Source organism: Squalius cephalus, assembly GCF_949319135.1.
Source record: "Squalius cephalus genome assembly, chromosome: 13".
Taxonomy (NCBI): domain Eukaryota; kingdom Metazoa; phylum Chordata; class Actinopteri; order Cypriniformes; family Leuciscidae; genus Squalius; species Squalius cephalus.
In genome coordinates this window covers 1194098-1217068 of record NC_137134.1, presented here as the reverse complement: position 1 = coordinate 1217068, position 22971 = coordinate 1194098, and the positions used below count along the sequence as shown (strand labels likewise).

The following is a 22971-nucleotide window of genomic DNA, read 5'->3' as shown; positions in this document are numbered from 1 at the left end:
AATAAAGGTTCGCAACAAGTAACTTCTCCAGAGGCTGTCAATCCCCTGGACGAAGTGAAGAAGAGTGGTGGAGGCCAATGTTTTATCCTCTCCTTGATTAAGTGGTGAACAGGGAACAGGTGTGTGCAATCTCCTGCGCTCTCATGGAAGAACAACGCCACCAGCAGGCGAGCAAGTAAAACGCAGGGTCGTAACACCTCCCTCCTCAAAAAAGATTCGGTAACGAATCAAAAAAACAAACAAAGAAAAGACAGTCAAACACTACCCAGAACGAACACAATAAAAGTTCTTGTGGTTCAGCGGAACGTCGTCTTCTCTTCACTCTTCAACACCTCTGGGCCCTAGAGATGTAAAGAAAAAGAAACAGACAACGCAGAAATGATGTTACGCTCTAGAAAGTGTGTCAGCTATAACGTTATCTTTTCCTCGAATATGTTTAATCTCGAGATGGAAAGGTTGTAAAATGAGACTCCATCGCATAAGTCGTTGATTTCGATTCCTCATCCGATTCAAGAAGACCAAAGGATTATGATCAATATAAATGATAATCGGTGCAGCAATTGACCCTAGATATATCTCAAAATGTTGTACGGCCAACACTAGGGCAAGAGCTTCTTTCTCAATGGTGGAATATACCTGTTGATGTCGATTAAATTTCTTAGAAAAGTAACTTACGGGATGTTGAACCCGGTTCGAATCCTCCTGCAAGACAACAGCGCCCGCACCGCAAGCACTCACATCAATTGCAAGACTAAAAGACTTTTCAAAATTCGGAGCTGTCAAAACAGGGGCACATGCCAGCAAAGCTTTACAATTTTCAAAAGCCTGCTGACAAGGCTCAGACCACCAAAAAGGCATTTTCGGACTCAATAAATCGGTGAGAGGTGAAACTACACTAGCGAAATTCTCGCAAAAACTCTGATAATATCCCACCATGCCGAGAAACCGTCGCAATTCACGACGAGTGGTGGGAGCTGGAAAGTTACAAATGGCTTTAACCTTAGTCTCAATGGGCTTTACACAACCATTTCCCACTACCTTACTTAAATAGGTGACGGTTGCCTTCGCGAACTCAGACTTAGCGAGATTAACTGTAAGATTAGCCTTGGCTAAACGAGAAAAAAGTTCTTTAATCTGGTTAAGATGTTCAGACCAGGAGGAACTATACAGCACGACGTCATCAAGATATGCCTCACATCCTGACATTCCATACAGTATACGGTTTACGAGTCGCTGAAACGTCGCGGGTGCATTTCGAACTCCGAAAGGCATTACCGTATACTGCAGGAAGGCATCAGGCGTAACGAAGGCAGATAATTCCTTCGCACGACTAGTCAAGGGCACCTGCCAATACCCCTTTAAGAGGTCGAATTTACTAACTTAACGGGCAGAGCCAACATGATCGATGCAGTCATCACCTCGAGGTAAAGGGAAACAGTCCGGCTTTGTCACAGAGTTAAGTTTTCGATAATCTGTGCAGAATCGATATGAGCCATCAGGTTTATTTACTAAAACACAAGGAGAACTCCACGAATTGAAACTAGATTCAGACAGATTATGAGCAAGCAGATAGTTCACCTCTTGTTTCAGCAAATCTCTTTTGAAAGGATTGACTCGATAGGCGTTCTGTTTAACTGGACTCGAGGTTCCTACGTCGATATCATGTTCGATGACAGAAGTGCGACCGGGAACGTCAAGGAAAAGAGAAGGAAATGACATCACCAACTCAGTGACATCACTCCTCTCTTTCTCTGTCAAATAAGAAAGATGAGAGGACAGGTTAAGAAGAATCTCAGAGTTTTTAAGTCGCCCGTCGACTTTTTCTCGAGAAAGAAAACTCTCATCCTCATCAGCATTCTCAAAAGAATCCCCACTCGTGCTGCGAAAGAGAGGAGACGATTCTGAAAAAGAATCACAAGAGTTGACCACATTAACAATAACAGAACGAACAGGAGCTATATACAATTTCAACAGGTTACTGTGACAGTACTTTTTTCCTCCGGTCAGGAGTATTCAACAGATAATTATTATCGGAAAGACGTTTAGCTACACTGTAGGGGCCTGTAAATTTAGCCTGAAATGGGTTGGCAGGTAGAGGCAGCAAAGCCAGTACTTGATCACCCACCTGAAACTCTATCAGCTTAGCTTTTCTGTCAAAATGTTGTTGCATTTTTATTTGAGATTTACTCAACTTCTTTTTAGCGAGAGCTCGTGCCTCATACAGTCTACGCCGGAATCCACTCACATAATCTGAAATGTTTTCAGAAGGCTTAGACGTTCGCCACTCATCAGCTAACACAGCCGTAGGTCCTCGCACTACATGTCCGAACACTAATTCATTTGGGCTAAACCCAAGGCTTTCTTGGATTACCTCACGTATCGCTAATAACATCCATGGCAGACCTTCTTCCCAATCCGCATCGAGTTCCACACAATATGACCTCAAAAGGGACTTCATGGTTTGATGAAACCTCTCAAGAACTCCTTGACTCTGCGGATGATAGGCACTAGAAATATTGTGGTTTACTCGAAGTTGACACAGGGCTTTTGAGAACTGTTTTGACATGAAGTTCGAACCCTGATCGGATTGAATAACTTTGGGAATTCCGAAGGTCGACATAAAATTAGTGAGGGCCTTCAAGACAGATCTGGTAGTGATGGACCTTTACGGATAAGCAGCAGGATAACGAGTAGTCTGGCACATGACGGTTAGAAAATACTGATGACCAGTCTTAGACCGGGGCAAAGGACCAACACAGTCAACTATCAAATGCACGAAAGTGGAGACGACGGAAATAGGCTGCAACGGAGCAACAGGCACTTTTTGATTTGGCTTACCGGTGATCTGGCATGTATGACAAGATCGAATATGTTTTGCCACATCTCGTTTTACCTTAGGCCAATAGAACTGTCGCAAAACCCGATCATATGTTTTACGAACTCCGGTATGACCAGCAAGTCCTTGATGAGCCAAATGCAACACAGAGTCTCTCACTGTGAAAGGAAGCACAATCTGAGTTTTAGGTTCTAGAGAAACATCTTTATGAAGGACCACTGTCCGACAAAGCAGACCATCATCAAGAAAGTACGAGGAGGACAGAGGATCAGAACACTTCTTAGACCCGGCTGCAGAAAATAAAGGTTTAAGAGTGTCATCGCTCTGTTGAGCTCTAATTAAATCCTCTCGAGAGGTCTGTAACAAAGAAGTCAGAGAACAGTCATCAACATCAGAGAGATCAACATTGGTTTTCTCAGGAGTGGACAGAACCTCAGATGTATCAGCAGATTCACTTTGCAGCACTGTTGAATCTTTCTGGTCAGAAGACAACGAAGAGCAGGACTTCAGGCATTTAGACACATTAGATCCTAGCTTACCTGTATTAACAGAATAAAAGAAGGTGTCATGCAGTGGAACTTCAACTTGGTTTTCAGACAGGGGTTTAGCCATTGATCGAGTAACTGCGCAAGCTGGAAACAAATCAGGAAATTCTCTACAATTTTCAACATCAGATTTCCTAGGTATAGATGCTATTATGGGCGGAGCTGCCACATCACTCCGTCCCCAAACATTCCCACCAGCTAAATCATTTCCCAGAATAAATGTAATCCCAGGGACTGGAAGTGCAGAACGAACACCAACTACTACATCACCAGATACAATTGCAGAGGAAAGATGGATTCGAAGCAAAGGCACTTCAACAAACCCCATCTCAAAACCTCGCACTAATACATGAGTTCCAGTAGCGGTTGCAGAAGTTAAAGGCAAAATTCCTTCTAAAAGAAACGACTGCGCGGCTCCCGTATCTCGAAGACGCACTGGCACCGTTTCGTTTAAACCAGGCAATGACACATTTCCCTCAGTGATAAAAGGTGTATAATCAACGGAGGAAGTTATACACTGATCAGATTTATCACTAGAACCAGGTAATTGACGATCTTTCTCATCACGAGTGTCAACAGTAAATGGTGAAGTAAAAACCAAAGCAACAGGTTTCGACAATCTCTCTTTCTTCTTGAGAATAAGACAGTCAGATATTTTATGACCAGGCTTTTTACAATAAAAGCAAATCATGTCTCGTGAGAGTGCAGGTTTACTAGAATGTTCAGCAACTGTCGCCTTAATATTCCTACTCATCACAGGAGACTTCGTCTTAGGTTGAAAGCAAAACTTAGACTTACTCATATCGTTGGTTTTAAGACCGACTGAACTGAATGACCCACGATGGGTTAACACAAATTCATCAGCCATGATAGCAGCTTCAGAAAGTGTATTCACCTTGTGTTCAGTGAGATGCGTAGCTACAGCATGAGGAACACAATGTTTAAACTCCTCTAAGAGCACTAATTCTCTTAACTGCTCTTTAGTTGTAACCTTCATTGAAGTGCACCAACGATCAAATAAGTTCTCTTTTGCTCTTGCAAATTCAACATGAGTACATTCATCAACTTTACTCAAATTCCTAAATTTTTGACGATATGCCTCAGGCACGAGTTCATATGCATGTAACACAGCAGATTTCACAACATCATACTCACCACTCTGTTCCAGTGAGAGTGCAGAATAAACTTCCCGAGCTTTACCTGTGAACACACACTGTAACAATAAAGTCCAAAAGCTTTTCTGCCATTTCATGGATAAAGCAACACGTTCAAAGTGATAGAAATATTTATCCACTTCCTTTTCAGAAAAGGGCGGCACTAATCTCATATTTCTGTGAACGTCAAACACAGGTTCACCTGCATTCGCACGTGGTTGTAGAACAGGAGGCACATTCGCTTGCGAAACTTCAGCTGTCTTTGCTGCTAATTCCAACTCCAACTTTTTTATCTGAAACGCTCTCTCTTCTCGTTCCTTCTGAAACGCTCTCTCATCACGTTCCTTCTCCAACTCAGGCTCCATTCTTCGCATAGCTAATTGATAATCTCTTTCTACCGGTCGCTCTTTCATAGCGCGATCGTCACGTTCAGCACGAACTTTCTCGGTATCTAAACACAATTGCTTCTCTTGCAAAGACAATTCTGGAAATTTTGTCTCACTTTCACTATAAACATCAGCAGGAGTAGACACAAACGATTCACTGGTAGTAATTAACTCGGTGCTTACCTCTATAACTCCTCTATCAACAAGTGATCGCTTCAAAGTAGTCACAATAGTTTCCTTCAGCCTCTTTTCTTGAGAAGTAAGATCGACACTGAAGCGTTCAGCGATTTGCACTAACTGCTCCTTTGTACAACTCTCAAGCAAAGCTTCTGACGGACACGCAAAGAAATCTTCGACCACCGAAGACATTTTGTTCGTATATGTATACGCACAATAACACAAACGAAACTACTACACGTGAGACGCTGTTTACCCGAAATACAATTCCCATAAGCCACTACTTCAAAAAGGAACTACGTCACCGTATTACGCAACCTATGCTCATTCACAAAAACTCCCGAAGACTTCCCACAAGTCAAAACACAGTGTAAGCGCGAGAATAAACCGCACTATACACACGAACACAATGATTTACCTTTACTTATTTTTGTTGAATGGATTTACCGTTTACAAAATGAGAAAACTCCAGCTCCTAACTCAGAAAACACTAACTAAATCCTACCTGGTCTTCAGAGATGTACCGGGCTCGGGGCGGCATTAAACGCTGAGCTCCGCGACAATCAGTCAGACTGAAGATCCGGAAGCGTACCCCCTACAGAGAGTGAATCTCCACCCAGGATAACCTCCAAAAACAAGAAAGGCAAAATAACAAAACAAAACAACAAACAGTGCTCCGTCGGAAGGATTGTATTCACAATCCAGCTGGAAACACTCTAACTAACCAGAGTTCTCATTTATAAAGGTAACCATTCACAAAAAAATACACACATACAACCCATACTTACCAACGTTTCCTACCCCCATAGGATCGCGGACGAGACACCCAATTTATGTTACGGCCAGCTCGTTCTCGACCGTACATAAAATATACAAGTACACTTCAATAATGACTTGCAAGATTTTATTAGTCTTCAAACAAACAGATAACTTAATATAACGAAGTCTAGGGTTCAAGATCAAAGGGGAAAAATCATAATCCAGATGGGGAGGAGAAAAGGTTGGTATGGGCTGTAGACAAAATAAAGGTTCACAACAAGTGACTTCTCCAGAGGCTGTCAATCCCCTGGACGAAGTGAAGAAGAGTGGTGGAGGCCAATGTTTTATCCTCTCCTTGATTAAGTGGTGAACAGGGAACAGGTGTGTGCAATCTCCTGCGCTCTCATGGAAGAACAACGCCACCAGCAGGCGAGCAAGTAAAACGCAGGGTCGTAACACTTACAAGAATGATAATATTAGAGTTAGAATTATAACTATGCAACTGTCTACAACAGCATCACATCAAACAGTGCATTGTAGTCCTGAGAAAAAAAAAATCGATTTATTCATTGCTATAAGAGAGGAAGAATGGTCTAAACTCTAAATCGACAACATGTATGTTAGACCCTATACCGACTAAGCTACTGAAAGACATGCTTCCAGAGGTCATAGATCCTCTTCTTAATATCATTAATTCTTCTTTGTTACCAGGATATGTACCGAAAACGTTTAAGATGGCTATTATTAAAGGTGGGATTAGTAGTTTTTGAAAATGCTGTTGGCCAATGTTGATGTTTGAAATCAACCCAAATAGACACACTCCTTCTTCATTGTTCCGCCTCCAAAATTCACTCTCCAATCCTAACTATGTTGGCATATATTGACCGTTATCAGTTTGTAGCAGTAAATGAAGAGATGTCTTATTTCGATCACAAGTTCAGTATGGAGAACCACAAGGCTCAGTACTAGGACCGTTGCTGTTCCCTCTGTACATGCTACCCTTGGAAGATATTATTAGGAAGCATAGCATTAGTTTTCACTGTTATGCCGATGATATTCAGCTCTATATCTCTTCACGCCCAGACAAAACTTAACTCACAAAATGAACGGTGTAGCATGGCCACATAAAGGGGATATTTATAAGACGGCTTATTAAACTAATTAAAGAGTTATATATGTCAGACGTTCTTATATTAAAGAATTCCTGAGTTTTTGTTGCCCCTGTCGAGTGTTGGTCTTACTGTTTTTTCTGAGCGAGAGTCTTGATCGTGACACCTGGGAATCCCCGTGACGTCATACTTCAGCTGATCAACTTCACTTCCGTTAAAGGGAGCCGGCTTACCGGCATTCGGGAGCAACTTTACTATTGCTCTTGTGGATTAGCGATCGATCGCACTACACGGCTTGGCTGTCATTGACTGTGACTGTTTGACTCTTTGTGGAGATACTTACTGGATTATTTCACCTTGGAGATCGCTTTACAGGACAGCGCTGTTCCTCATCATGTGCACAGACTTAAAACGGCTTACCGGTGAGGCCAATTCAACGCACACACATACACACACAACATTGGACTGGAACACACACATACATAAATTTTGTATATATTGATTTTCTGTGCTCTCTATTTAATATACTTTGGGTTGTCATTTGATCTTGCTTGTTGTTTTGTTTATATTGTGAGCAATTCTATCCAACGCTTTCATAGATGGTCTAGAACGTATATTTTGTGGTGTATCCTGCCTTGTATAGGCAGAACGTTACAACGGAATGCATAGTTGGTATAAAAATATGGATAACTAGCAATTTCCTACTACTTAATTCTGAAAAAAACCCAGTTTATAATTATTGGACCAAAAACCTCCTGGTTGTGCTCTTTGATTCCAATCAAAGTTCATGCGTTCATGAGCTCAAGGCTAGATTATTGTAATGCTCTACTGGGTGGTTGCCCTGCACGCTTAATAAACAAACTACAGCTGGTCCAAAATGCAGCAGCTCGAGTTCTTACCAGAACCAGGAAGTATGACCATATTAGCCCAGTTCTGTCAACACTACATTGGCTCCCTATTAAACATTGTATAAATTTTAAAATATTGTTGATTACTTACAAAGCACTAAATAGTTTAGCTCCGCAGTATAAAATAATTGCTCGTTGAGCGAGCTCTTAACGCATTATAGTCCTTCACTTCTATTGGAATCTCAAATTTCTGGCCAGTTGATTATCAAAAATGACTGCTGATGGTAGATCCTTTTTTTTATTTAGCACCTAAACTCTGGAACAGTCTTCCTAAAATTGTCCGGGAAGCTGAAACACTCTCTCAGTTTAAATCTAGACTAAAAACAGATTTAAAGTTAATCTCTTTAACCTGGCATACACATAGAGCATTATACATTCTTATTATTCAAATCAGTTAAATAATTATTAGACTGCATATATAATGGCCGGAACTGGGAGCACTTCCTAAAACACCTTATGTACTTGTTACATCGTACGAAGAATGGCATCTATGCTTATGTAAGTCATAATAAATACATTTTTATTTATTCCGAGGTTTACTGTAATCAGCTGGTTCCGGGCCGTATACAGATTAGATGGAGGACCTGCATGTAGACACGACCCACAACGCATGATGAAGTCAGCCGGATCCGGGCCGTATCCAGATCAGATGGAGGACCTGCGCCTAGACACGACCACAACGCATCCCTGAAGTGTCAGCAGAGATTGTGTCAACTAGACTCTCTCCTGTGAAGGCCTCATCAACACGACAGCCATCGGCACTGATCATCAACAAACCCGTCTCCATACGTGCGTGATGACTCCAAATGGAACTGGATAATATTCTGAATGTCCAGATCCAATCTGACCTCTGACCTGTAATGCTCCTGGATCATAATCATACACTGTTTCGCTCGTTGGCCAGAGGAGAACTGAGTGACTGAGCCTGGGTTCTCCCAAGGTTTTTTTCTCCATTCTGTCACCTGATGGAGTTTTGGTTCTTTGCCACTGTTGCCTTTGTCGCCATTGGCTTTTGGCTTGCTTAGTTGGCAACATTTTATTTAATATTCAACAATATAATTGATCTGCCTGCACTGACAAAACAAGCCAGGTAGCAAGACTTTACAGACTGGACTTGGCAGGAAACAAGAAACATGAGGGTACCTTAGACAACGAACCAGCACAGGAGTGCAAACACAAGGAGAATAAATAGGGAAGCAAACAAAAGAGGGTAACGAGGGAGGACAGGTGGGGCAAATTAATCAATAATCAGGTAACAAGATCTACCATGGACAATTGAAAGGAGAGCACATGGCACAAGGAAACAAACATGACAAGCCATGTGCTCACACCAAACATGACAAAAACTCAAGCACATGGCAAATAAAAAAAATCACAAGCCATGTGCTAACACAAAACGAGACATGAACACGCAGCCAATGATAAACACAAGCAGCATGAAACACAGCACAAGACAAAACAGGAGTGTCAGGGCTCTATCACAAAACCAAGAAATAGACTAGACAGAAGTGACAAAACCCTGACATCTGTATTGTAAAAAGCCCTCGCACTCATATCTTACCAAACCGGTAAGAGATATTTTGTAGAATGTGGGTAACCAGACAGTTTCGCTTCCCACTGACTTTTATTGTATTTGTTTGTCCATATAATGGATGTCATTGGGAACTGAAACCTTTTTATTACACATATGTTCAATTCAAGTCAAGTCAAGTCAAGTCATCTTCATTTATATAGCGCTTTTAACAATGTAGATTGTCTCAAAGCAGCTTTACAGAGATAAGCGTATAATTTAAGGCAACAGAGATTGTTTCGGCTGTACAGCAGAGTTAAGTTATTTCCATCTAAAGTTAGTTTTAATTGATTTGCTTCCGTCGCAATGATCATTTGTTATTAAATTAGGGGCCGCTAAGACGACACCATTCTCTCTACACAGACTTTAAATGCGAACCTGTGAGAAACACTGATGGCGTTCACATGCGCATTTAGAATGGGTTCTATAGTTATGTGCGTTTGAATATACGCAGGTTTGGAATTCCCTACAAGCCAAGCCTAAACAGAATACTTGTCTTTCCTTATAAATTTTGATAAGGAATTTTATTTTATTTGTTGCTTTGGGGTAGGACCGCGAGACGAATTTTCCCGACAACGCCTTATCTGTAGAGTGGTAGTGGGATCCTCCATAGGGAGAGACTAGTTGGCACTTCAGCACTGCGTTGTCATCGGTCCAGGCGAAGGTCCTTCGTCAGATCTGGATACGGCCTGGATCCGGCAGGCTGCAGGAAAACCTCGGGATAAACACAGACACTAAAATTAGCGTAGATGCCATTCTTCTCATGATGTAACGAGTACATCAGGATTTTTGGGAAGTGTTCCCGGTTCCGGCTGACCTACTATATGCAGCCTAACATTAAATTATAGAAGTCTATAATGTATTATGTGAAAGCTAGGTCAAAGAGATGTGTCTTTAATCTGGCTTTGAACTGACAGAGTGTGTCTGCTTCCCGGACAATGGTAGGAAGACTGTTCCAGAGTTTTGGTGCTAAATAGGAAAAGGATCTACCGCCAGCAGTCGATTTTGATATTCTAGGTATTATCAACTGGCCGGAATTTTGAGATCGTAATAGACGTGACGGACTATAATGCGTTAAGAGCTCGCTCAAGTACTGCGGAGCTAAACCATTCAGTGCTTTGTAAGTAATCAGCAATATTTTAAAATTGATGCGATGTTTAATAGGGAGCCAATGCAGTTTTGACAGAACTGGGCTAATATGGTCATACTTCCTGGTTCTGGTAAGAACTCGAGCTGCTGCGTTTTGAACTAGCTGTAGTTTGTTTATTAAGCGTGCAGGGCAACCACCCAGTAGAGCATTACAATAATCTAGCCTTGAGGTCATGAACGCATGAACTAATTGTTCCGCATTTGTCAATGAGAGCATATGGCGTAATTTAGATATATTTTTAAGATGGAAAAATGCAGTTTTACAGATACTAGACACATGACTTTCAAATGAAAGATTGGTATCAAAGAGCACACCCAGGTTCCTAACCGACGACGAAGACTTAACAGAGCAGCCATCGAGTGTTAGACAGTATTCTAGATTATTACGTGAGGAAGTTTTTTGTCCAATAATTAGAAACTCTGTTTTTTCAGAATTAAGTAGTAGGAAATTACAAGTCATCCAATTTTTTATATCCGCTATGCATTCCGTTAATTTTGTGAATTGGTAAGTTTCGTTAGGTTTTGAAGAAATATAGAGCTGAGTATCATCGGCATAACAGTGAAAGCTAATGCCATGTTTCCTAATGATATCTCCTAAGGGTAGCATGTACAGAGTGAACAGCAACGGTCCTAGTACTGAGCCTTGTGGTACGCCATACTGAACTTGTGATCGATGAGACATCTCATCATTTACTGCTACAAACTGATAACGGTCAGATAAGTATGATTTAAACCATGCTAGTGCATTTCCCGTAATGCCAACATAATGTTCTAATCTATTTAAAAGAACGTTGTGGTCGATGGTGTCAAATGCAGCACTAAGATCGAGTAACACTAATAGCGAGATACAACCACGATCGGATGATAAGAGCAAATCATTTGTGACTCTAACGAGAGCTGTCTCGGTACTATGGTACGGTCTAAATCCTGACTGGAAATCCTCGCAGATATCATTTCTTTCTAGAAAGGAACACAGTTGTGAGGATACCGCCTTTTCTAATATCTTTGACAGAAAAGGTAGATTCGAGATCGGCCTGTAATTGACTAATTCTGAAGGATCAAGTTGCGTTTTTTTAACAAGCGGATTAATCATAGCCAGCTTAAAGTTTTTTGGTACGTATCCTAGAGACAAAGACGAATTAATGATATTAAGAAGAGGATCTATGACCTCTGGAAGTATTTCTTTCAGTAGCTTAGTCGGTATAGGGTCTAACATACATGTTGTAGATTTAGATGATTTAATGAGTTTAGTAAATTCTTCCTCTCCTATAGCAACGAATGAATCAAATTTTTCCTCAGGGAGACTACAATGCACTGCCTGATGTGATACTGTAGTAGACGGTTGCATAGTTATAATTTTGTCCCTGATATTATCAATCTTATAAGTGAAGAAGTTCATAAAGTCATTACTGCTGTGTTGCTTGGAAACTTCGGTGCTTGAAGCTTTATTTTTCGTTAGTTTAGCCACCGTTTCAAATAAATACCTAGGATTATGTTTATTTTCTTCTAATAGGGTTGAAAAATAAGCAGATCTAGCAGCTTTTAAAGCCTCTCTGTAAGTAATTGAGCTCTCTTTCCATGAAATGCGAAATACCTCTAGTTTTGTTTTCTTCCAGTTGCGCTCCATTTTTCTGTAGCAATTCAATAGCTTTTTCACTGCACAGTATAAAGATTATTTCACCATTGGGATAATGTGTTCTGTATACGGGACAGTTATTGCCCACCTATTACATTGCAATAGTTATTTTACAGGGTAAACTGGGAGGGTTATGGACAGCTCAAGCATTCTTGAGTTCCAATGGGTGACATAACCCCTCTATTTCTGGACCCCATTCCTAATTCACAGAAATCATCTTAACCACACCAAGGGAACCCTCAGATGAGTTCCAGGAGCCGCTCAAAGGAAGGGTGATCTTCAGTGGCTGATTACTGACTGAAGCAAAAACCACCACACCTGTGTTCAGTTCAGTTCAGTTCCTCCTGTGCTTTGCTTTCATGTGGAAATCCTAAACTATACCAAGACAGCGAAGAAATTATAACAACAACAAAAAAATGTATCATCATGTATCAAGGGAAAACTCTCTAAATATGAATACAATATCATGTATGTGTTTGTATCATTGCTGTCAGCATGGACTGTGTTTCTGAACCTGCTGGTGATCATCTCCATCTCTCACTTCAAGAAGCTTCACACTCCAACAAACCTGATTATTCTCTCTCTGGCTGTGGCTGACATGCTTATGGGAGTTCTTTTACCCGTAGAGGGCACAAGGCAGATTGAGACGTGTTGGTACTTTGGAGACACTTTCTGTAATCTGTTTATGATAATCCTTGGATTGGTTTTCTCAGGATCTCTCAGTAATTTAGTTTAATTGCTGTCGATCGTTATGTGGCTGTGTGTCACCCTTTACTGTACCCACAGAAAATAACCACAACTAAAACTTTAATAACCATCTGTCTGAGCTGGGCTTGTTTTTCAACTTATACCACTATCCTTATAATTGATAATGGATATTTTGACACTTCACTCAGAACAGACATGTGTTATGGAGAGTGTTCTCTTGTGGGGGGATTTGCCTGGTTTGTCACTGATCTGTTCGTGTCTTTTATTTTTCCATGTACCCTTATCATATCTTTATATTTGAGGATTTTCTATGTAGTACATCAGCAAGTGAAAGTTATAAACTCTCTGAGGGGTGGTAAATGTGTAACGGAAGGTTCATTGAGGAGGAAATCTGAGAATAAAGCTGCTCTGACATTAGGAATCATTGTGATAATTTATATGCTTTGCTTTATACCATACTATATCTGTTCTATGTCAGTAATCTCTTCCACAACCATAAATGTTTTAGCATGGGTTGTGTCCACAAATTCAGGTCTGAATCCACTGATCTATGCTTTATTTTATCCCTGGTTTAAAAAGACAGCTAAACACATCTTAACTCTGAAAATATTTCAGCCAGCATCCTCTCTGGTCGATATTTTTACAGAGCATCAATTGTAATTAAACTGGTAAAGCTGTCACTCATAAAGGATATGATTATCTTTGTAGGATTTATATTTGTAATTTACACTACATGTATCTTAGTATGTAGCTTATTTCAGAGAGTATGTTTTCTGCATTTGATGTTCAATTAAACTTCTTTTCCACACACACTGAAATAAATCGACACAATGTTCATAAATTGTATTAAATTAGCTCATTTAATAAACTGAGCACGCAGCATAAATCCTCAATGTACTGTAATAAATGGTAAATGTAGATATTATGTGCTTTATGCTTAATCACTTTCATCAGTCATGTTGCATCTGTGTTATCAAAAACATAATGACAAAAAAGGGACAGTCATACAGAACTAAACTCGGTAAAAAAAGTGATGTCTAACTTTCAACTGCTTTTATTTCCAGAAAATGTCTTAATGTATAAATATTGTTATGAACATAAAAAGATTCAACAACATAAACATAAAATAAACAAGTTCCGCAGACATTTGAAGAAAAGAAATGGAACAGTGAGTCCCTGAACAATATGAAAATAAGCAGTCATATCTGGTGTAGGCAGGAGCTGCTGTAAGTCCCACAGATCATCCTCATGGACTGTAGCAGACTGGCCTTTTCTTGCTGTGAGATGTTACCCCACTCTTCCACCAGGGCTCTCAAAGTTCTCAAACATGGTTCCTGGACTAGGAATCACAGTGTGTGTGTGTGTGTGTGTGTGTGTGTGTGTGTGTGTGTGTGTGTGTGTGTGTGTGTGTGTGTTTCAACCATTGGACAGACTGAATATAGGTCTATTTGACCTGTGCAGTGTGTTTGTGTGTGTGTGTGCTGTGTGTGTGTAAAATTAGGTAGAAAGTTAGGTAGCAGCAGAAAGTAAGGTAGATCAGTTAGCCTATGTGTATTAGTATGTAGATACAATGGGTTATCCCACCGGTCACTATTGTTGCCGCTGACATGTTTGTGAGTTCTATGACCACATTAAAAAAAGTTGAGTAATTGCAAATGCATATATCAATACTAGACACCTTAAACATGATATGTACCAAAAATCTATGTCCTATCTTTATGTTAACATGCTTTACTAACATATTCTTTCTGAGCTTTCTTGGTGCCATCCTCTTCTCTTGGCGTAAACAGGAAATAAACAGCTCTGGTCATGTGACAATTTACAGTAAACATGCGACACTGCACATATTTCATTGAGACCCTTTAATATTTCAATATCTGCTGGAAATGCATTGATAGATCATTCAGTAAAATTTTTATAGCCTTAGAAATGAAACATTTTTTTACAGTCACTATTGTGACCGGTGGGATTAAATGGGTTAAAGCCCGTTTTCTCAAAATGAGTTTTCTGTCATACTCTAAGGGGCTGTTTACACCTGGCCACTTCATGCGTTCTCTCAGATCGGAGAGCTATCTGATTTATCAAAACGATTCCATTTACACCTGGTCACATAAATGTGTTTTTGCGGAACGGATTTAAATCCGATCTTCAATTCCCGCGCTATATGCAGATTTAATGGAGTGCACGTCACAAAAGCAACAGAGCTGCATTTTATTGATCAGCTAAAATTTCTAAATCAAAGACCGCAATAAGAGAGAGCGGCAACAGCCCTGGTAAGATCATTTCGTTTCTTTACTTTTAATGAAGATGATTGTGTGTTAAGCGTCTGCGACTTACTTTCACTTTGATTTACGATAGTTTGCACGTTGGCTTGATGAATAGATCTCAGCTTCTCATCTGCGGTGACGCGCGTGTTCCAGTAGCGTCGTCATATCTGGCTATAACATTAGATATAGCCTATAACACGCTGTCACACGTTTATTTTTTAGCATTTTTGGGAGGAGTACAATTTACATATGTGGTTTCAACAACCAGATGCATTTACACGTGTCCAGTTTCGTCAGGAATGCGTCCCAGACCACCTTCTGAAGTGGTTTGAGCGATCAGATTCAAATCCGTCTCAAATGCGTTTCGGAGGGCATTTACACCTGGTCTTTTCACGATCGGATAGCTATCCCATCTGAGAAAACGCATGAAGTGGCCAGGTGTAAACAGCCCCTATGTTCGAAATCTCCACTTCAGTAGCACCTATATACACCAAACCTTCCAGTCTTGTACCTAGTTATATTATGAAGACATTTACAGAGGGATTTGTAAATATATTATTCCTAGCCTGATTTATATAACATTTTATTCCAAAAAACATGGCGAAAATCATTTTTTTAAGGCTATTGACAGTATTTTCTGATTTACAGGATAACAAAAGTAGATATCCATAAATCCCTCTGTAATTTTTTCCCATCTAATATGTGAACACAATGAAAAAAGAATTTTTAACCTGGCTTTATCCAATACTCAGATTTCATTTTTTAAAATATATGCAAATTAGTGCATATTTGATTAGATATTGCCTAATTTGCATATTTAAACATCAAATTACAGAAAACTTGTAATAACATTTTTTTCTCATCTTAATGTAGGTAATCAACTGGAAAAGTTTCATGGTGATATCTATTAGTTAAAATTTTTACCCTATTCACCTGTAGTGTCTCGCCTTAAATCGAATTAAATGCATTTCACAATCACCTCGTGTTACAGCGTTCACGAAATGGCGGACAGTCTGCATGAACGCTGTAACACGAGGTGATTGTGAAATGAGTTTAATTCGATTTAAAATGACTCCAGTTACAAGGTTATAGTGTTCATTATGAGCTTACTTTAAAATTGTGTTTGGTTTATTAAGTTATGAATACATATAAAGATCGGATGCACTTTCTCAGTCAAATGTTTCAGACATTCAGCTGATGCAATACTGTGTTATTTCCTGCCGCTGCAGAAAGAAAAAATAATGTTAAATATGTATGGTTTACTACGGTGACGCATTGCTGCCACATACATATTATTTTTTCCCCTCAATTATGTCGTAATAACGAGATCTTATGTCGTTTTAACGACATCTTTTCTCGTAATAACGAGATGTTACAGGGTTGCCAACTCTCACGCATCTGGCGTGACAGTCACGCATTCAGCCTCAATCTCACGCTCTCACGCTTAACAAAGAAATCTCACGCTAAATTAGACATTCTTCTGTGCTGTATTTTTTTTTTCACTCGTGTGCACTAAATTTCAGAATTACTATAAACAATTCAGGCTCTTAACTACTGGATGGACCACTATTTATGGCGCAAATTAGTTAAAATCTCCCGGAATCTAGAGCGAGCACGAATGCGAGACAGAGACTAAACCGTAGCGCACGCACGGCGTACGGCAGCGTTGAGCATTGTAGCCAATCACTGACATGTCTGTTGAACGCATTGGCCAATCAGAGGCGTTTAAATGAGTTGCTGTCCTGAAGATGTGTTTTGCGCGAGCTCACCGAGTTCTACACTTTCGCAAACCTGTCATTATTATTGCCTATAAACTTAAGATGCAAATAAAAGATTCACTGCAATGTATTTGATATTCTTGATGCTGTTCTGATGCGCTCCATTACGCACCGCTCTGTTTGGTGTTAGGATGACTAAAAGTTCAGCGGTCTAGCTCTTCAATGTCAGAATGATTAAAGAAGTGAACGAATGCCTGGCAAAATGTAAGTGGAAAACATTTAATATTTGACTGTTTTACAATAGAAATTTTCAACTACCGACAGTATCCGGTGACGCGAATTACTCAACTTTTTTTATTTATTTACTAAATTTAGCCTTTTTGAATTGAAAATATGCTATAATTTCTTTGATTAATTTAGAGAGAATGCATGCATAATTAAAAATAAAATATTATTTGCAATATTTCACTAATACAATAAGCTTTTTTTTCTTTATTCCCTTAAATCGCTTTTATAATTAATTCCTTTAAATAAAAATACCCCAAAAAATTTTGGGTTGGAATACCCCCATCCCCCCCCCCCCCCCGCCCCCCATTGAAATATCTCACCCCCCCCCCCGTTGAAATATCCCCCCCCCCTTCCCCCGTTGAAATATCCCCCCCCCCTTCCCCCGTTGAAATATCCCCCCCCCCCTTGGAGAAGTCTCACTCCGAGCTAAACTCAAAAGTTGGCAACCCTGGATGTTATGTCGTTAAAACGACATCTTTTTTGCCCTTATAAGGACATGTGTAGTCATGTACAAAATGTGCATTTATCCACATAAAATTGACGCCTTTATCACACGTTCAAAAAGCTTAAGCAAATAGTTGCAGCCCCCAATCATGCAAAATTAATCAATAAGGCCCTTTTTTGAAAATATATTTTAAATAGGCCTATAAGTTTTTTTTATATATAATATATTATATATAAGATTTATTTTTGTTAATATGCTATATCTTCATTCATTATCTAGAGATATAATTAACCAAAAAGTAGTCAAAACACATCTAACAGAAAATTTTACAACACTGTGTTTTTATTTTGTTTAATTAACGAAATGTCAATCTTCGTCTTTATAACAGCATACAATTGTCACGGAAAACTAAGAAAACAAGGAAAACTCAAGTGCAGAGGAAAGGGGTTTTTAATAAACAAAAGAACAACGTAAAACAAACACCCACGAGGGGGAAAACATTACAAAATACCAAACAACAACTTCAAAAATGAACATACCAAACGGGTCACGGGGAAACGGGAGACGTGTACAAGACAACGATCCGACACAGACTGCAAACACAAAGGAACTTATAAAAGGGACAAATCAGGCAGGTAATGAGGAACAACAGGTGGGGCAAATGAAACCAATAATAAGATAACAAGGAGGGTGGGGTCATAACAATGACAGGAACACAAACACCACATGTGCTACACGAGACAGGACAGGCATGTGACATTACCCCCTCCTAAAGGAGCGGCTACCAGACGCTCCACTAGGGACGGGAGGGACAGACCAGGGCGGGGCGGGACGGGACGGGAGGGACAGACCAGGGCGGGACGGGAGGGACGGGAGGGACAGACCAGGGCGGGGCGGGGCGGGACGGGAGGGACAGACCAGGGCGGGACGGGAGGGACAGACCAGGGCGGGACGGGAGGGACAGACCAGGGCGGGACGGGCGGGACGGGAGGGACAGACCAGGGCGGGACGGGAGGGACAGACCAGGGAGGGACGGGAGGGACAGACCAGGGTGGGACAGGGGGAACAGGAAAGACAGACCAGGGTGGGACAGGGGGAACAAGAGAGACAGACCAGGGTGGGGCAAGGAAAATGGACAGTTCTGGAGGCCAGGGCGGAGCCGAGAGTCCATCGGACGGCCAGGGCGGAACAGAGGGTCCATCGGGCGGCCAGGGCGGAGCAGAGGGTCCATCGGGCGGCCAGGGCGGAGCAGACTCTCCCTCGGGCGGCCAGGGCGGAGAAGACCCCTCGGGCGGCCAGGGCGGAGAAGACCCCTCGGGCGGCCAGGGCGGAGAAGACCCCTCGGGCGGCCAGGGCGGAGAAGACCCCTCGGGCGGCCAGGGCGGAGAAGACCCCTCGGGCGGCCAGGGCGGAGAAGACCCCTCGGGCGGCCAGGGCGGAGAAGACCCCTCGGGCGGCCAGGGCGGAGACGACCCCTCGGCCGGCCACGGCGGAGACGACCCCTCGGCAGGCCACGGCGGAGACGACCCCTCGGCAGGCCACGGCGGAGACGACTCCTCGGCCGGCCAGGGCTCAGGCACAGGAACTGGCACCACCGGCTCAGGCACTGGAACTGGCACCACCGGCTCAGGCACTGGAACTGGCACCACCGGCCCAGGAACAGACATCACCGGCTCAGGAACAGACATAGGTACAGGAACAGACACAGGAACAGACACAGGAACAGACACAGGAACAGACACAGGAACAGACACTGGCTCCGGCTCAGGAACAGACACTGGCTCCGGCTCAGGAACAGACACTGGCTCCGGCTCAGGAACAGACACTGGCTCCGGCTCAGGAACAGACACTGGCTCCGGCTCAGGAACAGACACTGGCTCCGGCTCAGGAACAGACACTGGCTCCGGCTCAGGAACAGACACTGGCTCCGGCTCAGGAACAGACACTGGCTCCGGCTCAAGCTCAGGAACAGACACAGGCTCGACGGCGGCCATCTTGTCCGAAGACACAGGCTCGGCAGGCGTGACGTGAACAGGTTCGGCGGCGGCCATCTTGTCCGAAGACACAGGCTCGGCAGACGTGACGGGAACACTCTCGGCGGCGGCCATCTTGTCCGAAGACACAGGCTCGGCAGACGTGACGGGAACACTCTCGGCGGCGGCCATCTTGTCCGAAGACACAGGCTCGGCAGGCGTGACGTGAACAGGCTCCGGCTGGGCAGACGTGACGTGAACAGTCTCTGGCTGGGCAGACGTGACGTGAACAGTCTCTGGCTGGGCAGACGTGACGTGAACAGTCTCTGGCTGGGCAGACGTGACGTGAACAGTCTCTGGCTGGGCAGACGTGACGCATCGCTGAGGTGGTGCAGGCAGTGCGAGCAGGATCACTGGAACAGGGACCACCGGAACAGGGACCACCGGAACAGGGACCACCGGAACAGGGACCACCGGAACAGGGACCACCGGAACAGGGACCACCGGAACAGGGACCACCGGAACAGGGACCACCGGAACTGAGGTCACCGGAACAGTCACGGAAGTTTTCTTCTTCACTGGAACTGGAGCCACTGGAACTGGGACCACTGGACTCGGGACCATCGGAACTGGGAACACTGGACTCGGGACCACCGGTACTGAGGTCACCGGAACTGGGACCCTCTTCATGGCCTCTCGCTCCTGCAGGCGAGCGAGACCCTCCACCATACCCTCAAAAGTGCTGCGGTCATACGCCCTTCTCAGTACCCAATCCATGGGCTCGTCAAGGGCATAAAAGAAAAGGTCCTTGAGGGGCTCCTCATTAAGACCCAGTCCCTCTGCTGCACTAAGGAATTTGACCGCGAACTTCCTTAGATCAGTTCCCTGCTGGCGGAGCGCAATCAACGATTGAACACGAAGAATGCGTTCATACTGTTGGCATGAGACCGGGGGAACAAGTGGATGCTGGGACTTCCTCTGCTGAGTTTTTGACATGGTCGGATCGTTCTGTCACGGAAAACTAAGAAAACAAGGAAAACTCAAGTGCAGAGGAAAGGGGTTTTTAATAAACAAAAGAACAACGTAAAACAAACACCCACGAGGGGGAAAACATTACAAAATACCAAACAACAACTTCAAAAATGAACATACCAAACGGGTCACGGGGAAACGGGAGACGTGTACAAGACAACGATCCGACACAGACTGCAAACACAAAGGAACTTATAAAAGGGACAAATCAGGCAGGTAATGAGGAACAACAGGTGGGGCAAATGAAACCAATAATAAGATAACAAGGAGGGTGGGGTCATAACAATGACAGGAACACAAACACCACATGTGCTACACGAGACAGGACAGGCATGTGACAACAATACAATACAAAAATCTTCTAGATACAGCCTACAATCTTCACATGTATAACGGATTGTCACCTTATAAACAGTCCTTTGTGTGGTGGAATAAGCAATGATATATATAAATATATGGTTAGTATCTTAATTTGAATTTCATTTTATTATTTTATTAGTTCATTAATTATACTATAACTCAACTAATTAAATGTGAACAGCTGGATACTAATTACTAATGAAATAATGTCAGATATTAAATGTAGGCTATTGATTAGAGTTGCTAAAGGATTTTTCTCGACTAGTCATTCATTTAAGCAATTAGGACTAATCGCACGTTTATATTCAATGCTGGGTGCATGTACGCTATATTCCGCGCTCAAGCGCATGCATAAAACTTGCCGCAAAGCGCCGGCAAAAGTATGCTAATGATATGATAAATGTATCTGAAAAAAAAATAACGAAGCATTTTAATTGTTTATTAATGAACTAGTCTTTTCTAAATCAGTGTAGGCTGCCTGCATAGGCCTACATATCTCCATACGTCTCCGCTGTAATGTTGTAAGAATTGATAAATTAGGAAATTCCGGACAGTCTGTTTCTGGGGTGACCAGACCCTGAGAGGACAAGAGGACCTCTCCGGAGATTACCATTTGAACTGGCCCTCGTGCACTATCGAGACGAAAGTCTCACCTCCGAGTCATCTTAATCTACATCTCTTTACCTCTCCCATCACCCCCTCTCTCTCATGCCAGATGATCACTTGATTTCTCCCAAGAAAATGTATAGTTTAATGTGAATGATTATCACAGAGTATTTTCATGTTTGGTATTGTTTAAAATGTCACAGTGCGACTGGTACAAATGTCTCTTTCCAAATAAGTAAAACAAAAGGTAATAAGGTTTTAAGAGTTTATGGATAACTGACTTACAAAGGAAGGTGGTCTCTCAAGCAAATGGTCACCCACCCCCATGAAGATGCGACCACTGCATGCAAATTTCTTTTGTTAGTACATGTTTCCTGGGGAAAGGTTTGTGTATATAAGGAGATGCAGCAGAGAGTTCGGGGCCTTTTCTGTAAATAGATCGGCCCGTGAGGCTGAGAGAAAGAAATCTCTCAGCCTCACGTACTTCTTAAAGTTGGGTTTGCATCTTCTCTCTATTCCAGAGCATTTGATGTTTTGTATCGATTATCTTTGAATTGATTATGAAATTGGCATGATACATTTACCTGACATAATAAATTGTTACATGTGATTATTCCAACTGTTCTTGACATTGTTCATTTAATGGTTAAAAGGAATAGTCATTCGCTCACTATTAGTGAGGCACAGATATTATTAAAAACCCTTTATTTATGGAGTCAGATGAATTAACGAGAGAATACATAACTAAATGTATTGTAAATTTAACCAACCAATATTTTGCACGAGTAAGGACAGAACACGTGATAACCTTCCCTGTGTATTGGCGGACCGGCATATTGGGCCAATTTCACAGGCCCTTAAAAAATATGTATGAGCCTTTCATACGGACAGGATTAATCAGTTGGTATACCATATATGCTTTCGATTGGATTTTTTTTCGTTGGTGGACATTTTTTTGTATAAACTTTATAGTTATATTTCTCATGTCTGTGAGGCTTGTCTATACACTGTTTTCCAGTTCATTTTTGAGGCGCTCTCCAATTCATAGAGATCATGAAAGCACGCCCTGTTCGTTTTCTTTTATTTTACAAAAGCACACCGTTTTCTTGTTGTTGTGAGTTTACACAAATAAAAGTAGTTGTGACTGATGTATTATTATTTTCTGTATGACCAGAAATGGAGTATTTTAAGTTGTTTCCACTGTTGATGGGAAAATGCGAGTGATGGCACCGGCGCCTCCATCCATGTCATATTGCGCGCTCCACACTCCGCACAAACACTATTATGCGCTTCATAATAGCAAACATTTATCTAGGTTAACGTTAGAGCGAGCGGCCATGCCAGA

General features: G+C 42.0%; 2 pseudogenes across 2 annotated transcripts in view; one reads left to right on the top strand and one right to left on the bottom strand.

Moving 5' to 3' along the window:
* Positions 1 to 22971, bottom strand: part of LOC307170535 (putative nuclease HARBI1) — a 316840-nt pseudogene that overhangs the window by 230222 nt on the left and 63647 nt on the right. The window lies entirely within an intron of this gene.
* On the top strand, positions 12657 to 13597 carry LOC307170490 (trace amine-associated receptor 13c-like; annotated as a pseudogene). Its single transcript has one exon. The product of its transcript is annotated as a trace amine-associated receptor 13c-like (transcript).